The sequence below is a fragment of the Serinus canaria genome, chromosome 1A (assembly GCF_022539315.1).
Source record: "Serinus canaria isolate serCan28SL12 chromosome 1A, serCan2020, whole genome shotgun sequence".
Lineage (NCBI taxonomy): Eukaryota > Metazoa > Chordata > Aves > Passeriformes > Fringillidae > Serinus > Serinus canaria.
In genome coordinates, this window is record NC_066314.1 from 3,000,441 (window position 1) to 3,023,896 (window position 23,456).

Genomic DNA, 23,456 nt, shown 5'->3' on the forward strand with positions numbered 1-23,456 from the left:
ATCCCCATCCCCATCCTATCCCCATCCATTCCCATCCCCATCTATCCCCACCCATTCCCATCCCGGCGCTCTCTCCCCCCGCGCCGGGGGCGGAGGCGGGGGCGGTCCGGGGCCGTCCTGCGCCTCCCCCGGCGGCGGGAGAAGGGGGGGCCCGCGGCCGGGGCCGTGGCCGGGGCCGGGGCCGGGGGAGGGAGGGCATCGCCCGCCCGCCCCGCCGAGAGAGAGCGCCGGGAGCCGCGCCGGGACGGCCGCGCCGAGGCACCATGCGGGCTGCGGGGCTGCTGCCGCTGCTGCCGCTGCTGCTGCTCGGTGAGTGCCGCCCCTCCGCTTCCCGTGCCTTCTCCCCCGCTTCAAGCATCCCTCGCCTTCTGGCCGCGCTCCGCTTTTCCCGTTACTATTGGCGAGTTTGGCGGAGCAGCAGCCGGGGGACGCGGGGAGCGCACCCGCCGCCCGAATGCGGCTTTAGCGCGGCTCTTATCGGCAGCCGGGGCGCATCCAGCGCTCCGCGGCAGCGCAACTTGGAGCCGCAGTGCTGCTCGGTTCTGCGGAGGGATGAGCCTCCAGCTCTGCCCTCCCGCATCCCGCTGCCCAAGCCCCCGCTCGGGGGTTCGGGCTCTGGGGAGGTCCTCACCCCGCTTTTGGGGTCCCATCGAGCCGGGGGGATTTGGGCTCGGCGTGGCGGGGCTGTTCTTGCCGCGGTCCAGGTGCTGCACCCGCGGAACGTGAGGCAGAGATGGCGCGGGAGAGGAGCGGGGAATGCTGCTGGAGCCAGCAATTCCCGCGTGGAAGTTGATGGTGGAGTTGGGAAAAGGTGAAACTGGGGATTCTTGGGGAGGTTTGGGAGTGGAAACAGCTGCTGGGGTTCTGCGGTAGTGTTGGGGTTCGGGGGGATGTTCGGGGTGATGGAGTGGGAGTTGTGGTGCTCTGGTGGGCTGTTTTGTTGGATAAGTGGCCATAAACCACATGGAAAAGTAGCAGGGAAAGGAAATGTACTGATGCTTTCCAGAGTGAATAGAGGTAGGGAGGAGTGGGGCATTTCTTCCTTGTAATCAGGGAAGGCAAGGGAGGTGCGAAAATAGCATAAAATAAAATAAAATAAAATAAAATAAAATAAAATAAAATAAAATAAAATAAAATAAAATAGAATAAAATAAAATAAAATAAAATAGCATAAAATAAAATAAAATAAAATAAAATATTAAATGAATAATAAAATAAAATCCTGCTCCAACTCAAGGCTCCCAGAAGAGCCTCTGCAGAGCTGAATGTGCTTTTATTCAAGGTAACAAAAGCTGGGGGATGCTCCGGAGGTAAGAGCACAAGTGGAGGCAGGGCCCTGGGGATTTAACTCTGGGGTCAATTCCCAGAGCTCTGGCTGAAATCTCTGCCTGCTCCTTGTTTTCTCCTGTTCCTCTTGGCACTCACGGGGTTTTGTGGGCAGGCAGGTGTAAACCCCCATCTGTCCCTGATGCCAGCATGGGCTTTAAAAGAGATTTCTCTTCCCAGAAAGACTCAGGAAGCCCTGAGCATCATTAATAGTGGCATAAAGCGGGAGCTGTTCATGCAATTTTTCTTGTGCTGGCCAGAATTTAGCTGAGTTTAGCTGACTTTGCCTTCTCAGAAGGTTTTGTCCTGTTTTCCAAAATGAGGTGATAAATACACTGGGATTGGGACAAAACAGGCCTGGAGTGGCAGTGGGGACTTGTTTCTATGACACTCTGAAGTGACCCTATTACATCTTTCTCAAAAATTAATTGATTAAATCCTTTAAAACAGCATTTTCTGCCATTCCTTGCTGCTCTTAAATTTTGAAATAAGCTCCTTAGATATGTTTTATGTTGCTCCCTGGGTATTAGAACCAGGATTTTCTTCCTTAGGGGCCAAGATAGGCATCCCTGTTTGCTGAGTGTTTGGGCTCAGAGTCCCAGCAGTGCTTAACTCCAAAACTGGAATCTGCTGTGGACATCTGAGTTCCTCACAGCCTAAAATTCATCTTTTTTCCCTTCCTCCTTAGATGGGAAGAAGTTGGGTTTGTAAGTGAAGCTTTGATATTTTGGGTATCTTAGGAAATAATGACTGGGATGGAGCCTTCATGATTTGCTGTGTTCAAATTGGATGTGAAATGAGAGTTGGGGATTTCAGAGCTGGTTTTTGGAAGGTGACAACTTCTGTGTGTGGGGCAGAGCAGAACCAGCCCAAGGCTGATGAAGTTTTTAAAAGCAGCTCTCCGGCATACAGCAACTTCCCTAGAAATACTGACTCCCAGGCTTGTACATCCCAATCCTCTGATTTTGCAGTGATTCCTCTTTATATCCTTGCTTAAATCAGAAGAAAATCAGCTTTAGACAAGGCACAGCCAGTGTGTGCAATAGATGCAGCAAATATAGCATTAGACAAAAAACATCCTTAAATTCCCCCAGCTGGAGAGGGGCTCAGAATTACCCATTACAGCATCTTCATGGGGTATTTTATTTTATTTGTTCTTTCTCCACATTGCATCTTGTATTCCCACTGGCGCTCTTATAGCAAAATTGCATCAGGAAGAGACAAAAATACTTTTTATTCTCAGGGGATTCAAAAGAGCCACAGCTCAAACCTGTCCTGGGGGCAAAAAAGGGCAGGAAGGGTTTTTACCAGAGATCAAGCACTGGGCTCAAAGCAAGGCACAGATTGATGGGTTTGAAACCCTTGTTGCCAAAACATCACTTTTCATCCCCAAACCTGAATTCCCAGGCTAGCTCCCCAGTACTGAGAGTTCCCTGGTACTGGGAGTTCGTGTTTGTGGATGAGCTGTCAGAGGTGTGCATTTAAAAAACAAACATTTCACCCATTGAATACTAATCCTGTCACAGGCAGGAGGAGGCAACTGGGGCCATGTCCCCAGAAGGAGAAAAAAAAAATGTTTAACCAGAGGGGGGTTTAAAATCACCATCAAAGCAGAGAGAGTCCTCTAAGATATTTTGTCTCAGAGGAACTTTGATAAGACTTTTGCAGACTTTTTGCCATTTTAGCCGTGCAAAGCCTTGGATTCCCTGCACAGACACAGTAACACTACCCTGGGGCTGCTTGGGAGGCTTAATTAAAGGATTGTTTGTAAATCACTTGAAGATTCCTGGATGAAAGGAACTGGAACCGTGCAATATACTGATTTAATTCCAGGGAGTTGCTCTATAGGTTTGTGATGAGGGTGATCATTCATGCTGGTGGCTGGAAATATCTGCTCCCAGCATTTGCAGGGAGGCTGGGGTCATTTGGTTATTATGTTCTTTGGTTTTCCCTATATTTTCCCTATAAACCATGCATTTTGTCTCCCCATCTGCACTTCTAAAAGGTCAAAACCAAACAGCTTGAGTTCTGGGATGTTTTTGGGGACTGAGGGAGGCAATTCACAGTCAGTGATGATCCCTCTGGCTTTGTCCCCTTTATCCTGGGGGTTTTATCACTCTTTGAGAGCAGAGAGGAGCTGTTGGGGTTTAGGTACCCTAAATTTTGCCCCCTTATCCGTGATGCTGCTCTGGGTGGCCCCTTTGCTGTGTTTCCAAGGACCCACCACACCAGTGGTAAGAGCACAAGTGGAGGCAGGGCCCTGGGGATTCAACTCTGGGGTCAATTCCCAGAGCTCTGGCTGAAATCTCTGCCTGCTCCTTGTTTTCTCCTGTTCCTCTTGGCACTCACGGGGTTTTGTGGGCAGGCAGGTGTAAACCCCCATCTGTCCCTGATGCCAGCATGGGCTTTAAAAGAGATTTCTCTTCCCAGTAAGACTCAGGAAGCCCTGAGCATCATTAATAGTGGCATAAAGCGGGAGCTGTTCATGCAATTTTTCTTGTGCTGGCCAGAATTTAGCTGAGTTTAGCTGACTTTGCCTTCTCAGAAGGTTTTGTCCTGTTTTCCAAAATGAGGTGATAAATACACTGGGATTGGGACAAAACTGGCTTGGAGTGGCAGTGGGGACCTGTTTCTATGACACTCTGAAGTGACTCTATTACATCTTTCTCAAAAATTAATTGATTAAATCCTTTAAAACAGCATTTTCTGCCATTCCTTGCTGCTCTTAAATTTTGAAATAAGCTCCTTAGAGATGTTTTATGTTGCTCCCTGGGTATTAGAACAGCCAGTGTGTACAAGAGATGCATCAAATTAAGCAAAAAACACTTTTAAATTACACTTTTAAATTCCACCCAGAGCCCCCTGAAGTTCTGCAGAGCCAGGGATGGAGTCAGTGGGGTTTTATCCTTACAGGTCCTGCTGCAAGACCTGCCTGTGCTACAGGGGCTCAGTCTCCAAGCTTAGCTTCATCTCCAGGTGGTCCAGGCAGGATGATGCCTGTAGCAAACCCACCTGTGCAGGTGCAGGAATTCCTCCCTCCCCACTGCTGAGCTGATGAGTAGGGACACTGAGAAACAGGTTGTGAGCCTGAGCATTCACCTGAGGTTGTTCCCAGCCTGACACCAGCCCTGCACGACCAGGACCCACCCCCAGCCCTGCCCAGAGCAGCACGGGAGGGTTTGAACCCTGCAGGAATCCGGGTGGCCCGGTTGGGTCCATTCCCTGTGTGTGCAGGCATGTGAAATCTCAGCAGCCTCTCCAGAGCTTTCACACGCTCCTGGCAGCTTCCTGCTCCTGAGCCTGTTTACGTGCTCAGCCCCTTCCACTACTGGCCCATCTCCACCTAAGGATGTTGTTTCTGAATTCTTGCAATGCCTGCCCTTTCCTTCACACAGAGATCCTGAGCAAACCTTGCTTTTTTTCTTTTTTTTTCTCTCTCTTTTCCCACTCTCTAAGCAACGCACACACAAAGTCATCTGGCATTTCTTGTTCTCCAGCTACCTGTGCTCAGTCCAGTGCCACCCCCAGGGCTTTGCCAAATACTCCACCTGGCAGAGAGCAGTTCCTTTAGCCTTGGAATTGCTAAACAAATCCATGAAGTGTTTCACCCTGAAGTTTGTGAGGCCACCTTGATTCTCCATTTGGGTCTTGCAGCTCCTTTGGGGATGTGACACCCATCTCCCCAAAAAACCTCTCTGTTTGACACTGGGGCTTAATAAAAAGAATCCTTATTTTTTTTCCCTGAACTGCCTGGTGGGATGGTGTCCCACACCCCAGAGTGAGGGTGTTCCCTCCAGTGCTTTGTTATTTGGGAGGTTGGAGGCAGTTTGTCTGAGCTTCATTGGGTTTTAAGTGCTCTAATTATGTATTTGTTGTTGTGCTGGGCTGAAGCTTTGCAGTGTTTTGCTCTGGGGATCCTTGAGGAATGCACAGATCCACTGCAAACAGGCAGGAGGGATGTGGTCTGCTCATATCACAGCTCCAGAGGTGCTCAAAAAGATGCTAATTTTTATCCAAAAAGATGCTAATTTTTAAAAAGATGCTAATTTTTATCCAAAAAGATAATAATTTTTATCCAAAAAGATAATAATTTTTATGCGAAAAACCCCTGTCTGGGAAGGTAGACAGAGACAGATAATCTTCCTTGTTACTGTACAAAATTCATATAAGATTTATTTTAGCTATAAACTGTAGAGGTGAAATGCTGTTTAAAGAACTGGCTGTGGTGCAATTCGTCTCTCTGTTTTTCAAGTGTTGGTGGCCAGACTGTGCAGTGCGTGGTCAGGGACAGGGGGGATTCTCTCAGCTGGGGCTGCTGTGGTACAAATAGCATTGAAAAGTGTTCAAAAGTGTAAATGTGGTGCTTAGGGACATGGTTTAGTGGGGGACCTGGCATGTTAGCTTAATGACTTGATGGACTTAATGTTCCTAGAGGTCTCTTCCTACTAATGATTCCATGATTCCATGGGCAGGGACAGCTTCCACTGTCCCAGGTGGCTCCAATCCCCATCCAGCCTGGCCTTGGACACTCCCAGGGATCCAGGGGCAGCCCCAGCTCCTCTGGGCAGCCTGTGCCAGGGCCTCACCACCCTCACAGTAAAGCTGAGGTGCCTTCAAAGATGACTAAATCTGTTTTAAGTTACCTGCTGGCTTTGAATTGCAAATAATGCTGGAAATGGTGATTATTGGTGGGAATCTTGGGAAATGTTGATGACTTTGGGAGTGCAGAGCTCTGTGGTAGCTGACTTAGGGTGTCTTTTTGAGGGTCACAGGCCCATATGCACTTGATTTGAGCTGTTGTGTGTCTTAGAACCAGCCTTTGGCCCTGAATGTTGCTGAAATCCATTGGGAACCAGAAAATTCCAGGATAGCCTAAAGAGAAATAAAACCCCTCTCTCCTTCAAGAGGTGAAACTGATGCCTTGTGAAGGCTGACCTAGAACAAAGACTAGATGGAGCTAAAAAATAAAGCAGGGATTGATTCCAAGGATCTCCTCCATGGATGCACCTTGGGCAGCACCAGAGCCCAGCCAGGGCTGCCCCCAAGATGACCCAAAATGGCCCCAAAATGCACCAGCGCTCCCGGGGTCTCTCCCTGGGATCAGCTCTGCTCCATTCCCACCTTGCAGTTCATTGTCCCAGCCCAGCTTTAGCCCAGGCACTCCCACCCTGCTTGTTTTTCTCTCTCCAGCCCACGGGGTTTGTGCTCCTGGCCTGGGATTTGGCTCATTTGTCCTTGGTGCCCAGCTGGAGCAGGAATTGTTTTGTCTCCCTGCTCTGTGCAGAGAGAGGAGACAAATCCCATAATATGAAGCTCAGACCCACACACTAAAGCAGCGCAGAATCTGCAAAATAGAAAAGCTCAACCTGAGGCATCATTTCCCCCCTGAAAGCTAAAACCTGAGGCATCAAAGCGAAGCTCCTCAAACTCCAAAACCACCAACATCCTTCATTACTCATCTGCTTGTTGGGTCCCAGGTCTTGCTGATGGAAGTTTTCTCACCACCAGATGTGCCTGTTTAGCAAATCTTTGCATCCCTGCAGCTCTGCATGCTGCAGGCCCCTTGTCTGCCCCGTAAATAACGCGCATCTCACGCCTCGCTTGGCCGCGGGCCCGGCGCTCTCAGCAGACACCGGTGACACTTTGGTGACAAAGCATTGCAAGGACACAAGGAGAATTCAAACAACTTATTAAAATCGACTCAGTGTGGTGCCACAGCAGCCAGCAGAGAGCAGGAGGGGGAAGGAATAGGAGTGAACCTTTATTTTGGTCAATGGGAATTCCAGCGCTGCTGGAACATCTGCTTTTGGATGTGCATCCAAAATGAGCAGCAGAGGGAAGGGAAAAGGACAGGCTGAGATTTGGCTTTCAGCAAGGCTCCACTTGTGAGCAGCATCCAAGGTTCTGTGTCTTGGGGCTGGGTGGCAGCAGGATGGAGATGGGTTCCAGTTTGGGCAAACTGGGATGACTGGACTTGAGGAGGAAGGGAAAACTGGGAGTCACAGTGGGACTCTTCTGCCTTTTCCTCCTACTGAAGGACCCAAGGTAAGGCCATGGAGGTTCAGATATTTAACTAAGGTGCTCAAGGTTGAAGCTGAGTTATCCTTGAATCCAGCTGTGCCTTCTGAAGGCAATTCAGATGGATCTTGGGATGATTTGCCCACTCGAGATGCTTGTTTCCATAAATGCTCCCCGACATGGTCTGAGGTTGCACCAAAAATATCCAGGACCTGCCCCTGGAAACACTTATGTTGTGTAACACTCTCTGTATAAGCTCAAAAAACGTAAAAAAAAATTGAGTTTGGGATCTGGATGAACTTCTTGCTGGTGGGTCAGGAGTGCACCCTAAAGGCTGCAAAATGAACAGGCAAATAAGAAGAACATGGTCCTTGGGTTCAAAAACCAAATCTGTGCCTCTTGTCAGGTGCAGGACAGATCCTTAGAAATAGGCAGGGATGGGATCTGTGTTAGAAGCTCCTCCAAAACTGAAAAGGTAATTTTTTTTTCCTTTCTGAGCTGGTCCCATTTTAGATGTTGCTTTGAGGTCTGGTTCATATTCTTATCATCCTGAATAAAATTGGATTAATCCAGTGGCTTTTTCTCTGCTTCACAGGCTCTGTGTGCAGAGAGCTTTGGTCTTAGGCCACATGGCTGATGAGGGTGGTGAAAGGGGAAGGAAGGTCATTTTGCAGTGGAAGAATAAGGCCTCAGTTTTTTATGGCAAAGGCTGAAATTTTCTCTCTCAGCCTTAATTGATTCTGGCAAATTTAACTGGAGAAGGAGGTAGAAATTGGCTTAGAAATTAAGCCCTAATACTTAAATATATATTAGATCTATTGGAGAGAAATGAGGAGACAGCCTTGTTAGACTTTTATTCTAAGTGGCTTCTGCTGGATACAGGCAAAGAGAAAAATACCCAATTTCTAACTTGGACAAAGGGGACTTGAAAGGCTCTTCAGAAAGGCTTGGAGAAACTCTGTTTGAGAAAGTGCTTCTTTGAAACCCAAATAGCAAAGACCACTTTTTTTCCCCTCCTCCCTGGAGTCTAAAGGCAGGAGGGCAAGATAAGACATTCCACCGCGTAGGCAAATGGGGAAAAAAAAGAGAAAAGTTTAAATGATACTGCTGCAGGCTGTGGAAAGTGGAGAGCTCTCAGGGTGACTATTATGTGCTGCTTATCAAAATACTGTGAGCCCTGACTGTGAGAAAAAGCAGAGTAATTTAAGAGATGCTCTGTGCCAGCACAGATCTGGTTAGCAGTGGTTGTACTGGAACAACATCAAGTAACCAAGGTCCTCAAGATATATCTAATATCTATATCTATATCTATATGGATCTGTATCTATATCCACATTAAATAAGCAAAAAGGCGTCCTCATTGACATTTTTAATTAATCAAACAGAAGAAATGTTTAAAGCACAGGTAAAGGAAGCAAGTTTTTTACCACGTACTGAGTCAGTTGATAAGGAGCAGCCTCCAAGCAGGTTGTGATTGCAGAACTCCAAATCAGTATTCTCATCATGCATTTTTTGCAGCCATCACTCTCTGCTGGCGACCTGGTTCAATTTGGGAGCCTGAAGGAATAAAAATAACAAATAAACAAGAATTTGTTCCTGTGGGTTTCTCTTGGCAAAGCAGAGAAAGTAGCAAAACGCAGTAAAAGCAGAAAACAGCCTCCTCCTGTTTTATTTTCTTTTTTGTTGGCTTTTTCCTTCTAACATTGGTCTCATTTTCAGATGGATCAGCGCCCTGATCTGGTTTGACAAATGCTAAGAAATGTTTGTGCTCTCCACTGCCTCATTCTAAGGGCACATAAATTTATACCAAATCACAGCATTGCCATAAACACCCAAAATCCTGTGTGGCAAAGAAAAGCTGTGATACCTGTGCTGCAAATGGGAGGAACCAGCAATTCTGGGGCTCCCAGAAATCCTGATCCAACTGAGAGACAGCCAGGACAAAAGATAAGCAAAATGGGACAGGGCATTGTGTCAGCTGTGAAGGCAGAGAGCAAAATTCACAGCCTTGAGTCCAAATTTCAAGCATGCAGGAGTTAATCTCCTCATCACCTCCACCTTCCCAAGGCTCAGGGTCATTCCCATACCAAAAAGCCAGGGAGAGATGCTGATCTGTCTGACATAAAGAATAAATTTTCCTGTCCTGTATAGCACATGGAATGCTGCGGGAAAAGAAAGTTTAGAGATTAATGCAACACCCTATTATAGACAATTATTTTGTTTCCTTAAAATTTTCCCAGCTGGCTAAAAAAAGACCTCAAGGCTCTCAGTCCATGTGATTTTGTGGGCTTCTGAGACAATTCCTGCCCATGAATGGCACAAATAAATCCCCATTAACTGCATTCAACAGGAGAATGATCTTTTTTTTCTCATTAAAGCTTCACAAAGGGTTCAAAACCTCATTTTATGGCAGGGTGCTTTGATTTAAATTGATGTGGCTTAAATTATGAATTTTAATCATGACTTAAAATACAGAAGGAGAAAGTCATAATTTGAATGATTTGATTTTTATCATGTTTTTCATTTACAATTCATTGCTATATCCCTTAAACAGGGCTGATTCTCCTCATTGTAAAACTTGGAGATTTACAGCCCACTCTTGCCTTTCAGCTGTTTTCTAACCAGGCTGGCACACTCTGAACATATTTGTGGAAGGAATTTTATAGCCTGAGACCTCTCTATTTTGATCTCTAATTTATGCATCTCTGGAGTCGTCCTTGGTAATGATGAATAAAACTAATTTAGGGTTTATTGGTGGAAATCACTCTTTGCTTGTAAAGGAAATTTCTGTTAAACTGACAAATGCAAAAGAGCATTTACAATTCCTTTAGGATACATCAAATAACCGAGGAGCTGGGTACCTTGTGCAATAAACTTTTCAACAAACTTTTCAGTTTAGTGCTAAGAAATTCACCGAGCAAATCTCCAGCATCAGTCTGTGATGGAGTTAGTGACTGAAATTAATTGTTCTGTGTCCCTTGAGGGTTTCAAATTAACAGGAGTCACTCTCTTAAAATTCACTTTTACTGTTTAAAATGGGAGAGGAAACAATTTTATTTTTCAGCTGCTAATTTCCAGTTGTTTTTGCAGCTTGGAATTAGAGGCTGCAGTTGGTGGAGCAGCTGAATGTGTTTCTCCTTGACTTGGAGAGGGAATTTCAAAGGATAGCTGAGGTTTATGCAAATAACTTTTGACTGTCTAACTAACTCTTCCATGTCTGGATACCCTGGACATCTGCCCATAGTGTAGGCAGAAAGCAATTAAAGAGAAGCAAAAATTAACAAGACTTCCTTTAATTGACCACCCTGTTTTTGTCTCACATCCAAATCCAGCCCTACTTAGTGCTGGAAAAGCTGAGTTCCCCAAGTGCCATGGGTGTCCTGTTGGGTCTGATCTCACTGCAATATATTTAATGTTCTTTTTGGTGCTAGATGATAAAATCTGGTCTCCCAAAAATTAGGATGAGATTTGGGTTTGATGGATTGTGGCCCATTCCCTTCATCCATCGTGTTCTGATGTGTCTGCTTGCTGATCCAACATGAGAACTTTTTCTCCAGCAAGCTTGGCAAATAAAACTTTGCTGTTTAAAGGAACAGAGGGGAGAAAAAGAAGGAAAATAAAATAATCCTGAGTGACTGTGATTGACAGTCCTGCCATCACTGCTTTGCACAAAGTCATCCCAGTGAGAGGAGACATCTTCTGCTGCAACACATCAGTCTAGGCTGATAAAGGTCCCTGATAAGCTGCAGTTTGACCCAGCTCAGGGTGGAGGATGCACTACCAGACCCTGGGCAGGTTCCTGCAGCCCTCACTCTGCATTTCCTTAGTCCAAATCTCTCTCAGACTCTTGGGAGTAGCAGCATCCCATGATGGCCATGCTCCTGAAAAGTTCTTCCATGGTGAATTCTTCTCAAAACCTGGCCTGTAATTCACCATCTCACCCCCAAACATTATTTTCTGGGGAGTTTTCCAGCCAGGAGAAGGTCAGTAGTGGAGGGGGTGGTGTTGAGGAATTCCTAATGAGGACAAGGATGGGCAATACAACCCCCACTGTTGGCTGCCCAGTGAAGGACAAAACCTGTCACCCATCACTGTCCACACTCCCCACTCCAGGTTTCTCCAAACCACAGCTTCAGTTCCTGGGGGTGATTTAGGGCAGCCAGTTTGGGAGGGAGGAAAAAAACCTTTTATTTTGGCAAAGGAAATGGCTCAAGCACAGTGGAGTGGTGGGAGGGTGGTGAAAAGTAGAAATGTGAGGTTGGGTTGGTGGCAAGAGAAGCAGGGGATGCCATGATCAGTGTGTGCACTTATGAATGCCCTTTACAAAGGGTTGGGGAGGGAAATGCAGGAGTCCAAACTGATAGCTGAGAAAGCAAAAAGATGGATTTCTGCTTTAAAAAAATCCACCTGTTTGTGTGTTCCTATTACTGCATCGGCCACAGGTAGCTGAGAGCTGCACCTGGTAAAATTTTGGGCATTTAAAGGAGTTTGGATGTGACAGGAGAACCCCAAGGCAGCAGTGCTCTTTCTCCCTGATCATGTTAGAAATGAAAATTCCAGCATTTTGTCAGCATCCTTGATGGAAGCAAAGTGACCTGGCCCCACCAGCAGCTCCTTCAGGAATCTCTGCACTTAATTCCTGGCCAGCACGGAGGCTTTTAGCATTGCAGGACATTTCATGGATAATTGGAGAGGCTCTGGATGGGTGGAGAGCGCCAGCATGATGAGAAATTCATGGGGGTGCTGTGGAGAGTGGGTGATTTTGGCCCAAACCCAAAGCCAAGCTCTGGAGTGGTCGCACTGCGTGCAGCTCTCCGTTATCTCCACTGTGTTCTCACACAGAAAAATCCCACTGCCAATCCTGATAAAATACTGCAAGGGGAAAAAAAAAGAAAAGAAGTCAGGAAACCACCAAAAGAAGCTTTGTGTGCCTTGGGGGTTTGATGGGGAGCACTGGGGGGGACAGCCACGCCGAAGGAATGCCGGCTATTTCGGCCTGTGTTTGTGTTTGAGAGGCAGGAGCAGGAGCAGGAGAAGGAGGAGGAGGGTTACACTCCACGCTTTTTCTGCTCTGAGAGCCTTTTGCATGTCTGGCAGGATGGCTCCAATCTGATTAGGAGGAGGTTTGATAAGAGGGGGCTCTGTGGGGGCAGCAGCAGCGATGGGGGATGGATGTAAAGCTGCTTCCCCCGGGAGCAGCAGCCACGGGATGCCCAAGCCCAGCTGGCCTTTTAGGGAGGGTTCCCTTCTAATCCAGCTCAGAAGCAGTTTTGGGGCAGGGGTTTATCTCTGTCTTGGCTGGTCAGGTTGGTACCCTGAGGTGCTGGAAGAGGAGTGTTGATAAAGTGGATAAGTGAGGAGGAGCAGCACAAGAAGACCTCTGTAGGGGAACTACCTTTGATGCTGGATTTTGGGATCCCACTTTACTTATTAATTAGTTAATTAATTAATTAATTTACTCCCGTCCTGAAGGCTGACACTCATCACAGTGAGATAAAAAAAAGTGCAGCCCATGAGATGTTCCTGCAAGGATTTCCACTCAGTCTGAGCAGAGGCACTCACCCCACAGAGGGACAGGAGAGAAAAGGGGTGCTAAGGTTTTGTCTCGGCTCAAATCTGACAAGATCAGGAGCTCACAGCCTATGTCTGAAGAAATAAGAATCATTCCTGCCTCAGGAATTTATTTCTCACAGTAATTTTTTTTAGAAAGGAAATAGAGGAAATTTTGGGGGAAATATTTATTTCTGAGACCCTCGTATCTCCCAGCCCCTGTTTTTAAGCACCAAGACTATTCCTTGCTGAGATGGACAGTTGTGCCTGTGGGCAGATTTCCCATTTTTCTCCTCATAAAAGGCAAGAAATGGCTTGTTACAGGAATTTGGTGCCACCTGCATCTCTCAGGACTCCCCAAAGCCAAAGAGTTGCAAATTTTCCCAGCCTGTTCAAGCTATGGCTGTTGCCACAAAACTGCCAAGAGTGGAGAAAGAAGGCTTCTGCTTGATAATCTAGATTAGGAGTAAGGAATTTGTTCTGTAGTAATAAGGATCAGCTTTGGATCTGCTTGGATTTGGATTTGAGCTATCTTCCCAGGGGTGAGGGCCCAGCATCCAAATGTTCTGATGCTGTAACTCATCTCCATCGTTTGGGCTGCCCTCCAGGCATCAGGGTTAGGATTAGGGTTTGCAAAAAGGGGATTTGCTCCACACCTTGCTTTCCTCCAACACTGTTTCTGCCCCTGTTTGGGAGAGCTGATTTGAATCCTGCAGCAGCACAGGACTTGGGCATCTGCTGCATCATCCTTAGTCCCAAAATGCAGTGCCTGGATTCCAGCACATATTCTATTTATTTGGCTGCTCTGCTGTGCAGAAACGTCCTGGGCGAAGGACCTGGTGCTGTTGGTTTGCATCATTTGAGCATTTCAGCCTCTCAGCAGTGACTCTGTGGCCCACATTGAGAGGTCTGAGTATGGGGAGGGACTGGTGAGGGAGAAGCAGAGCAATTTCAGGCTGAGTTGAGTGGAGTTCTGGTCTAGTGTGAGGTGTCCCTGCCCATGGCAGCAGGGCTGGAACAAGATGATCTTCAAGGTCCCTTCCAACCCAAACCATTCTGTGATTCTGTGATGATTCTGTGCCAGCCACCAGGGCCAGGAGCATGCCTGCACCACAGAGCAGTGTCTGCAGTACATGGGCTTGCAAGTTATTAATTATTTAAAGCAATCAGTTGCTAAGAATTTAAAGCAAACAACAACCAATTACTGAGAATTACCAATGAGCATTGCTGGAAGTTGTCATTTGCTTTTGATGGCTCAGCTCTTTCTTGCCTCCATGGTCAGCAGGCTCAGGGCTTGATTTCTGAGTGGTGTCCAGCAGCATTTTATCCAATTATAATTTCCAGAGATGTCAGGAGGAGATGGGGCTCAGGGCAGGGAGAGGGTATTTTTGCACAGCTGATTGTGCTTCTCCAAATGCACATTTGAAATGTGTGTGGGGATTTGTCAGCTCTGTTCTGCCTAGCTGTAATCAGGGATGCTGTTTTCAGGTAGTTTTGGCAGCAAAGCCATGCTTTGATTTGGCCAGGGATCACTTGCAAACATGCCAGGAATGTTCATGCAGCTGCAGCCTTCTCCAGAGCAGGGGCTCCACCTCCACTGCCCAGCTCCAGGATTACAACCAGCAGCACCCACTGAATCCCAGTTCAGTGCCCCCTCTCCTCTGCTCTGCTGGTGGCTTTCTGTGGGTCCCATCATGTCCCTGCCCTCTCCTCCCATCTCCAACCCCACCACGAGTCCAGCTCAGTTTCCTAAAGGAAATGCCCAAGCTGACATGTCAGAGTTTCCCTGCTGAGCCCAAAGCAGGACCTGGTGTCTGTCACCCCAGGAGCAGAGGAATTGGGATATTACTATCAAGCCCAGACCCACAGCTCCCTCCTGTACCCAGAGCTGTGGATCCCCTCCAAGGTGAGAACTCAGCCTGGTATTTGCAGACCTGATGGCCTCTCTTAGGAGGAAGAGGAGGATGATTAGCAGCAGGGAGGGGATGCAGCTCCTTCTTCCTTCCTGCTTCCTTTGCTCCCTTCCCTTACCCTGCCACAGCCTTCCCTGTGGCACAGCCTCCAGGCACTGCCCTGGAGAGAAGGATTTGATGGCAGGGAGATGTTTTGGTGGCAGGGAGATGTCAGCAAAGCCCTGAGCTCAAAAGGTGGCGTGGGCAGGGTCTGTTCCATCCAGCTGCCCGGCGTGTGGGTGCTGTAAGCTTTGCTTTCCTCTAGATACCATTTAGGTTTTTCCTCCCTGACTGGCAAATCTCTTTGTGCTCAAACTCCCTACCTGTCCAGGAAGTTTTGGGGACCTGAGTATGACCCTTGTTTTGTGCTGTATTTTTTTCATATATTACTTTTTTTTGGCTGCAGTTTCTCAGCACGCAACCACACCATTGAAACCTACTGAGTGCAAAGCATTGCATCCCCAACCCAGTGACATCCCACAACTTCCCATGCTCTTCTGCTCAGCTGTAACCAGGCAGGAATCTCACTCCTTGCTGGGCTGCTGGGTGGACAACATTGTTCCTCTATTGAGTCATTAACAATGAGGTCATTGGGCTGGAAAGACAATGTCATTCAGCAGCCAAGAACCCAGCTGGCTGATCCCGGTTGTGTCTCATCTCCTATGACAAAGCCACTTTTAATTGACTAATTAAAGCTTTTGCAGGCTCCATCTTGGAAGGGATGACCAAAATAGACATTGTTCTTTGTCAGCATTAAGTCTGGCCAGTTGGCTGATTAAGAAGCAAGACCTTTCTTCCTTCTCCACTTTGCCACTTGCTGTGCAGGCCTTAATTCCTGGTCCTGGCAATGGGAAAATCTCCTCACAGATATCCCACCATGTGCTGCAGAGCAAGCTGTTTGAATGAGGCCCCAAGGACCTCAAGAAAGCTCACCCAAAGCCCACTCAAGCCACTTTGGGATGCCTTCTCTGCGTTACCATCACACCTTTTGTTGGACACTTGGTATTATGGGCTCCCAGCTCCTGTAGAGTTTGATATTGCACCTAAACCTATGGCATTGGGGTGCTCCCATACCCTGTAGGCCTTACAAGGAGAATTTGATCCACTGGCTCTGGGCCAAGGGCATTTTTCTTCCCATTTCTGGGCCATCTTTCCCTTTATGTACTTTTTGGGTGGTGCAGTGCAGGTGGAAAGCAGGGCATGTCCAAGCACTGGCAAGAGATGTGCCCACAGTAAATCCTTGCTTCCCTCAGCTGAGTGCTCCTGCTCTGCCAGGACCCTCACCACTGTCTGAATGAAGATGTTTTGAGCTCTGAGACCACTGGCCACTTCTGCTCTTTGCATTTCTTGCTCTCATTGCCACTCTGAGTAATACCATCCCCAAACCAGAGAATAAATGTGCCCTGAGGGACTCCACGGGACAAACGCTGTTTCGTGCAGCTACCTTGCCATTTCCATTAAACCCTCAGGGTGTTTTCAGCCTGCAGTGTGATTGTCTCAAAGCAGATTTATCTCCTCTTTGCTGCCCAGGCCCTGCTGAGCAGGAACGCTGGGTGTGTGTTTACCAGGGCCGGTGTCCCAGCCCTGAAGCACAGCAGCCGCTTCTTTTGAAGAACACACAAAGCAAGGAAGAGGAGCAATTGTTTGGGAGGAAGTGGAACCATAATGTAATAGACTCCCATGGGATTTACTATTAGTAATTATTTGTATTGCTCTGGCACCTAACCAAGGTTGGGGCCCCGGTTAACAAGGTGCTGGATCAGCCTGCAGATGAAGACGGCTCTTCTGTCCAAAATATGTCCAATCTTGCAGGTAGAGATGGGGAAACTGAGGCAGAGAGAGGTTGACAAGTGTAACGAGGGTTGTTCTAGAGAGCTGTGGCTCTCTAGGAGGTGAGCCAGCACACAGTGCTTACAGGAGCATCCTTCCTCTCTGGGGGTAAATCCTAGAACATGGAACTGCAAAATGGTTTGGGTGGGAAGGGACTTTAAAGATCATCTCGTTCTACCCCCTAGGAAGGGATACCTTCCTCTGGATCAGGTTGCTCAAATCCCATCCAACCTAGCCTTGGACACTTGCTATACTTGTGCTGTTTCCAGCTCCACCTAATGGGCCAATGGGTAACAAATATGCTGTGCTGGAGGGTCCTGCCCTGGGACAGCACTGCAGAAGGTAGTTTCTCACTGTTTGTGCCTTTAATAAGTGATTTCTGTGATCATGTGTATTATTTTAAGGAGGGGAGGAGCAGGAGCTATCAAAGAACAAGTGCTTCAAATGGAAACTGAGTCCCACTTCTCCTGAAAAACAAAACAAAACAAACAAACAACAAAGCAAAAAGCTAAAATGGATTTCTCTTTCTGTAAAGTTTCAGGAGAGTTAAATAACGAGGCAATTACGAGTTTGCCAACAATAGAAGCTGATCAGATTACACGGGCCTGTAAAACCAGGGGCCTGCAAAGCCAGATCGACACTTGGTGGGAAAGAAACTCAGTGCCAGACAGCCTTTAAATAGTTTTGAATAAGAGGGAGGGTTGTCTGTGTCCTTCCCTTCCGAGGCTCTCCCCACCTAAAGAATAGCACCGAGCCTGCTGCCAAGTCCGTGCCCGAAGGCTCCACTCACAGGCCCAGTATATAAATATAAAAATATATGTAGGTGCTCATGCATGAAATGTGTATATATAGAGCTTCCCAATCATCTGGGAAGACCCCACCCTGAGGGAGGTGTGGGTGTGGAACTGGAGGGAAAAAAAGAAAAAGAAGGTAGGACCCAAAATAGCACAAAGGACACACAAAGGATCCCAAGGAAATGTGGAGCTCTCCTCACGGCATTGACAGGAAATCTCTGGGCTGCTGGCTCAGTAACCCTGGCTAGCCAAGGTCATGGGGGACTGATTGTGGTGGAGAGGTGGATCCTGACATCCATCTTCTGCAAAAATCCTGGGGTGAGGGGTGTGAGGGGGAAGCTTTCATGTCAGTGAGGATTTGCAGGTGTCCCAGATGTGCCTGCAGAGGAATCTGTCTCCAGCATAGCCTGAAAGAGAAGCAAAGTAGACAGAACTGGGGAGGATATTTAACCAGGAATCACCCAAAATTTTACTTAGAGAAGCTGGGATGCTTGAGGGCATCACCAGTGCCTCTTGGAGGTGGCTTCTATGTCACTTGGCATCACTTGTGTCTTTCACATCACCTTAGAGTGTCAATAAAGCAAAGACCTCAGAATCACAGAGTACCTCCAGCTGGAAGGGACCCACAAGGATTATCCAGTTCAAGATATTTCAGGTCATCCTCTTTGGGCTCCTCCTGGCCTGGTGGTGGGGGGTGTATGAGATGGGCTGGGGGAGGACACGTGACTTGCCTCCCAGAAAAGTAAATCTGCTGGCTGGAGGGCGTAAATTTGGGCTGATTTGTGACTAATCAGAGGTGCTGGGTGCACAAAGGAGTGTGAGGCTCTGGACCTTATCCTGTCCCCACCATCTCTTTTCCGCTGGTGCATTCTGTCCTCGGGACAGGCAGGCAATGTCCAAGTCCTGCCCTGAGCATAACCCTGGGGACTGCCAAGCTCCCTACACAACCCACAGCGGTGGCAGGAGCAGGCAGAGCTGTTTCTGAGAGTGATTCCTGATGTAAATCTCCTGGGAAGGTGGAGAGGAAAGGGAGGTGCAAGAAGCAGGGGACAGCATGTGGCAGTACCACAGCAGCTGTGTGCCAGCATAAACTCACCTCCCACTCACCCCTCTCCATTTTTTCCCAAAGAGCAGCCTTTGGCCAGGCTGAGGTCTCCTCATTCCTTGGGATTTAGGGTCTCTTCTCTTGTTTTCTGCCCCTTAGAGCTGTGGTTTGGACCTCCTGCCTGCTGGGCCTGAAGCTTCAGCCTCCAGGTGTGGATGGCATCCTTGGTTCTGATGGCACAGGTTTGGGCATTAGATCCCTGCTGCTCATACCAGCTTTAACACCTCTCTGTGGTCTGGCTTTGTCAGGCTGTGAGGTTCCAGAGAAGCCTGTCCTCGAGCTTGGGGTTGATCCTTTTCCTTTACCAAGAGCCCCTGCCACAAGAAAGAGAATATTCCTTTCTTCCTCTTCCTCAGTGCAAAAATTAGAGTGACACTCACAAAAAGTGAGGGGAGTTTTGGCTGCAGAACCAGCCCACAGGAGCTCTGCTCCACGAGAGCCTTGTGGCCCTCATTGCCTGTGGATAAAGTCTGGACACGTCGCTGATGCACAGCACCCAACTTGAGTGACATTGGATGTGACAACCCTTCCCTGATGCCAGCCAGCTGGCAGAGGTTCAGCTGGCAGGATGAGTAGCTCAGGGCCAGCTCCATCCCTGCCTTGCTCAGCATGAACCCAAATATGGGCCCAGCCAGCTGGAGAGGAGAGCAAGGCAAAGAATTTCATCCCCCCATGCCACCCAACAGCTTGTAGGGTGCTCTGTCCCCTGCCTTCTTTGGTCCTGCCTTTCTCTGTGGCAAAAACTGAGAAAAACTGAGTTCCAGGGGCACCTGACTGTGGCCTTTCTGTAGTCAAGGGGGCTTGTAAGACAGATGGGGACAAGCTTTTTAACAGGTCTGTTGCAATAGGACAGGAATGATGGCTTTAAACTGAACAAGGTTCAATTTAGATTAGATAGAAGGCAGAGAGTTTTGATGGTAAGGGTGCTGAGAGGCTGGCCCATTTTGTGAAGCTGTGGATGCCCCATCCCTGGAAGTGTTCAACACCAAACTGGATGGGACTCTGAGCAACCTGATCTAGTTGAAGATATCCCTCCTCATTACAGGGGGGTTGGACAAGATTTTAAGCATCTGTTCCAACACAAACTAATCTATGATTCCATGATGTGACATCAAATCTGACATCAAACAAAGATTTCCATGCCCAGGAATTAGGAAGGGCCAACCTCAGCTGGGGAGGAAGCTGTGCCCCATCCCTGATGTTTAGAATGCAACATTTAGGAGCTTGTTTTCTGAGGACCATCACCAAATTTCTCCTGAATAAACTTTCTTAAAGTGCATCATCTCCCCATCAAGTTTAAGAGCTGAAGAGAGTTTGATTTAACTTACTTCATTTGGGCTAAATTAAATAAGGACTGAGTTAAAGCTGAACGAGAGAGGCCACCTGGTGGGTTGTGTGCACTTTGACTAATCCACTCTGAAATCATACCTCCTTTTAATTTTAGATTAATTTTTTCTGAGTACCCCTGTGAAGACAAGGCATCAGGCTGTACAAAGATCAGTTCCTGTCTCGCGGGCTCACGACCTCACTCCTTCCCAAGCTGTCTGGAGTGATGTCCTCCAGGAAAAGCCAGCAAAGGATGATTCCTCTTTCTGGGGTGAAAAGCAGAGAGAGGAACTTTTCTCTGTCTGAATTAATAAATCTGTGTCTCCAGACACCCCTGTTGGTGAGGGTGGAGAAAGGAGGTCAGGTCCCCAGGAGGGGCTCTGGATGTGACAGCTCAGCCCTCGAGAGCAAAGCTGAAGGTTTGGCCAAGCAGTTCATGATGTTGGCTTCTCCAAAGGGCTCCTTCCCACCACCTTGACAGCTCCACAGCTCCTCAGTGCTGGAATCAACTGGTGGCCCAGCCCTCAACCCTGGAGAGAGGTGGTGAAGTTCCTCCAACCCTTCTTCCACCTTGGAGACAGGTGGTGAAGCTGGATGGGATCCTCATGTGGTCAAGGTGAAATTCCCAATATAGCAGCCCCCATCTTTAGGTTCTTCTCATGAGATTTCTGCCCAAACTCAGAAAAATCTTGACTTTTAACCTATTTGCCTTTTCTTAAAAAAATAAAAAGGGCTTTTTAGTGCTCATGTCCGAAGACAAAATCCTGAAAAACCATCTTAAAGACTTACAACACTGAAGAAAAACCCCAGATATTCAGAGTATAACAAAGTTCTGTATTCTTACAGCTTTCGTGAGGTTTTCAGCGTTGTGTTGACTCACAACCACTGCTTTGGGACAGAAGCACCTGTGCTTTACCTTGAACCAGAGAGACTTTCTGGCCAATTACTCGGTGTAAACCTTGAGTTTCTTCCAAAGTTCTGTGTGGCTTTTGCAGAAATAGAGGGGTCTCAGGGCTAAATGTAGCAGACACCATGTCCTTCAGTGATGGGAGATTGATGCTGTCTTGATACAGGCCACAAATCCTCCTTCAAAGCAGCGAGGTGATCATGGGGCAGCTCCACTCCAATGGCACAAAGGATTCAGGAGAGGACAGGGGAGTGGCAAACTGTGTTTTGGAGGGCCTGGTCAGGCTGGGACGTGAGGCATTTTTGGCTCCTGCTCCCCGCATTTCTCTTCCAGCAGCTCTGGTGCCATTTCCTACACAAAGAGATGTTTCTGGCTGCAGAGACCTCAGCTCATTCTGCAGCCTGGGAAGGGTGCAGGGCTGGAGCCAGGTCCCTTAAAAATCTCATCGTGGATGGGATGGAAATATCCTCTTTCTCCTGATGGAAAGAGGATTATTTCCAGGCTTAGTGGTGAAAAATGCCTGTGGGTTGCGTGGATAGAGGTGGGCACATGTGTTTGTGTTGGTTTGATTCTTTGACAACCTCCTGTGAAGGATTTCAGAGCTTTCATTTTCCACAGTGGTCTTCCTGTCTCCTCTGGTGGTTTTTTTGTCTTTCCCCTTGACTTTTTAGATAGCTACAGATTTTCCATGAGAAGAGTGGTGGAGACACAATCCTAAAGAGAATGTCCCATGTTTATCCCTAAGAGAGGCTGGACTTCCCACTGCTGGCATTCCTCACCTCTGGCTGGAGCTGGCCATGGGATGCAGAACAGCCTGGGATGGACCAGCTGGGTCCTCTTGAATGAAAAATGCCACTGATCACAAATTTCTGGCAAACCCCAGACTCTGAGGAGAAATTCAGAAGAGTTCTAAGCATGGCATGAAGGACAATTCAACAACAATGTTTTTGAGAAGGTGGGAGTGAAGAACACTGAGATATTCCTGCTCCCTCAAACCCACTGTCTGGTCATTAATTAGTGCAGCAAATGAACCCATTTCTGCCTCCCCAAATGTGGTGTTTAGAGGGACCAAGGGAGTGTGAAGAGGAGACGAGTCAGGGCTGCAGGAAAAGAGGAGTGTGGGGAGGTGTGCCTTGGGATGATTATTTTTAATATTTGTCACACTTCCAAATGAAACAGCAGACGAGCTGAGCTGGCTCAAACACTTGCAGAAAGAGCTGATGGGGAATTTGTTAATGAAGCAAGTTTGTCATCAGAAAATGCTGGTTCATCAAAACCTGGGTTCTGGGGACATGTGTTGCAGTCCTGGCAGGAAAATTGTATCAGGATGCGGGTGGGTTTGTTGGTTGAAACCAAGGAGGTTTAAAGGCTGTTGTGTGAATAAAATAAAGCCAGGCAGATCTAACAGAGAGGATGAAGCAGCCAAAGCTCACGTGAGGTTTGCTTCAAGTCCTGTTCTTTGGGCTTCAGGGTTACTTGTATTTGGTAAAAATGCAGAAAACTTGAATTTTTCCCGGTTCTGGAAGCAGGGTGGCCTTTTGCCTACTGTAGGGATGTGATTCACTGCAAAATGCTGCAGACTTAGAGTCCTCAAGATGATGCTAAAATGCTGTGAGGACATTCTCCAGTTCTCCTGCTGAGGGGCATCTCCAGGATAGCAGTGAAGTAGGAAGCCCTGGATGCTCCTCTCCATCTGGAGATGAGGCAAAACTGCTTGGGGCTTGAAGCACATCCATTTCCCCCTCTACCCTGCTCCAAGTCCAGACAGTAAGGGTCTGTTGGGAAGGGTTTTCAGGGCAGAGGCAGTGGCTGCAGGTTCCTTCAATCTGACAGCAGAGAAGAGGGCACTGTCAGCATGATTGTCTCCGTTCCACTGTCACTTCCACGCACGATCTAAACAGCAGCAATTTGAAGAGTTTTTTCAATAGAGCCTTTCACAGCAGGGCAAAGGAGGTTCCCTGCTGACAATAAACCCAGGGGATTTAAATCAGAGTCCAGGCACACTCACTTCATAGAACCATAGAATGGTTTGGTTTAGAAAGGACCTTAAAGATCATCTCATTCTAACCCCGCTGCCATGGGCAGGGACACCTTCCACTATCCCAGGGTGCTCCAAGCTCCATCCAGCCTGGTCTGGAACACTTCCAGGGATCCAGGGACAGCCACAGCTTCTCTGGGCACCCTCTGCCAGGATCTCACCCCCCTCACAGGCAAGAATCCCCTCTCCTGACCTGCTGCCCACATCTCTTCGATGCAGACCCTCCTCAAGTGTTATTGCCACACTAATTGACCCAGCCATTAGGTCTCTTCTTTAATCTTGAACATTTTGCAGAGCAATTCTATCAGAAGTGTTCTGCAGCAGTTTTTATTCTGGCAGGGGTTGGGAGAGGATATGTCTGCACTGGAGAATTGGACTGATGGATTAGAAGTGAATGCTCTGGCAGCTGCTGTTGGACCTTTCCCCATTCCATAACCCAGGAAGCCAAGTGGATCTTTGGCCTGGGTGAAGCCATTTCATAAAGCTGATGGTGAGGCTGGCAGCAAAGGGGTTGGGTGATGCTCATTAGGAAAGCATCTTAAGGCAAGGAGAGTGCCAGAGTGGTGTGTAAACCATCCTTGTACCACATCCCTCACTAAAACCTCTGAAG

General features: G+C 47.8%; 1 protein-coding gene across 1 annotated transcript in view; it reads left to right on the plus strand.

The window, feature by feature from the left end:
- Positions 1 to 220: 220 nt before the first annotated feature.
- Positions 221 to 23,456, plus strand: part of PODXL (podocalyxin like) — a 45,356-nt gene continuing 22,120 nt past the window's right edge. Inside the window, exon 1 of the mRNA XM_018922398.3 lies at positions 221 to 309. The gene's annotated coding sequence lies outside the window, so the exon portion shown is untranslated. The remainder of the gene's footprint in view (positions 310 to 23,456) is intronic.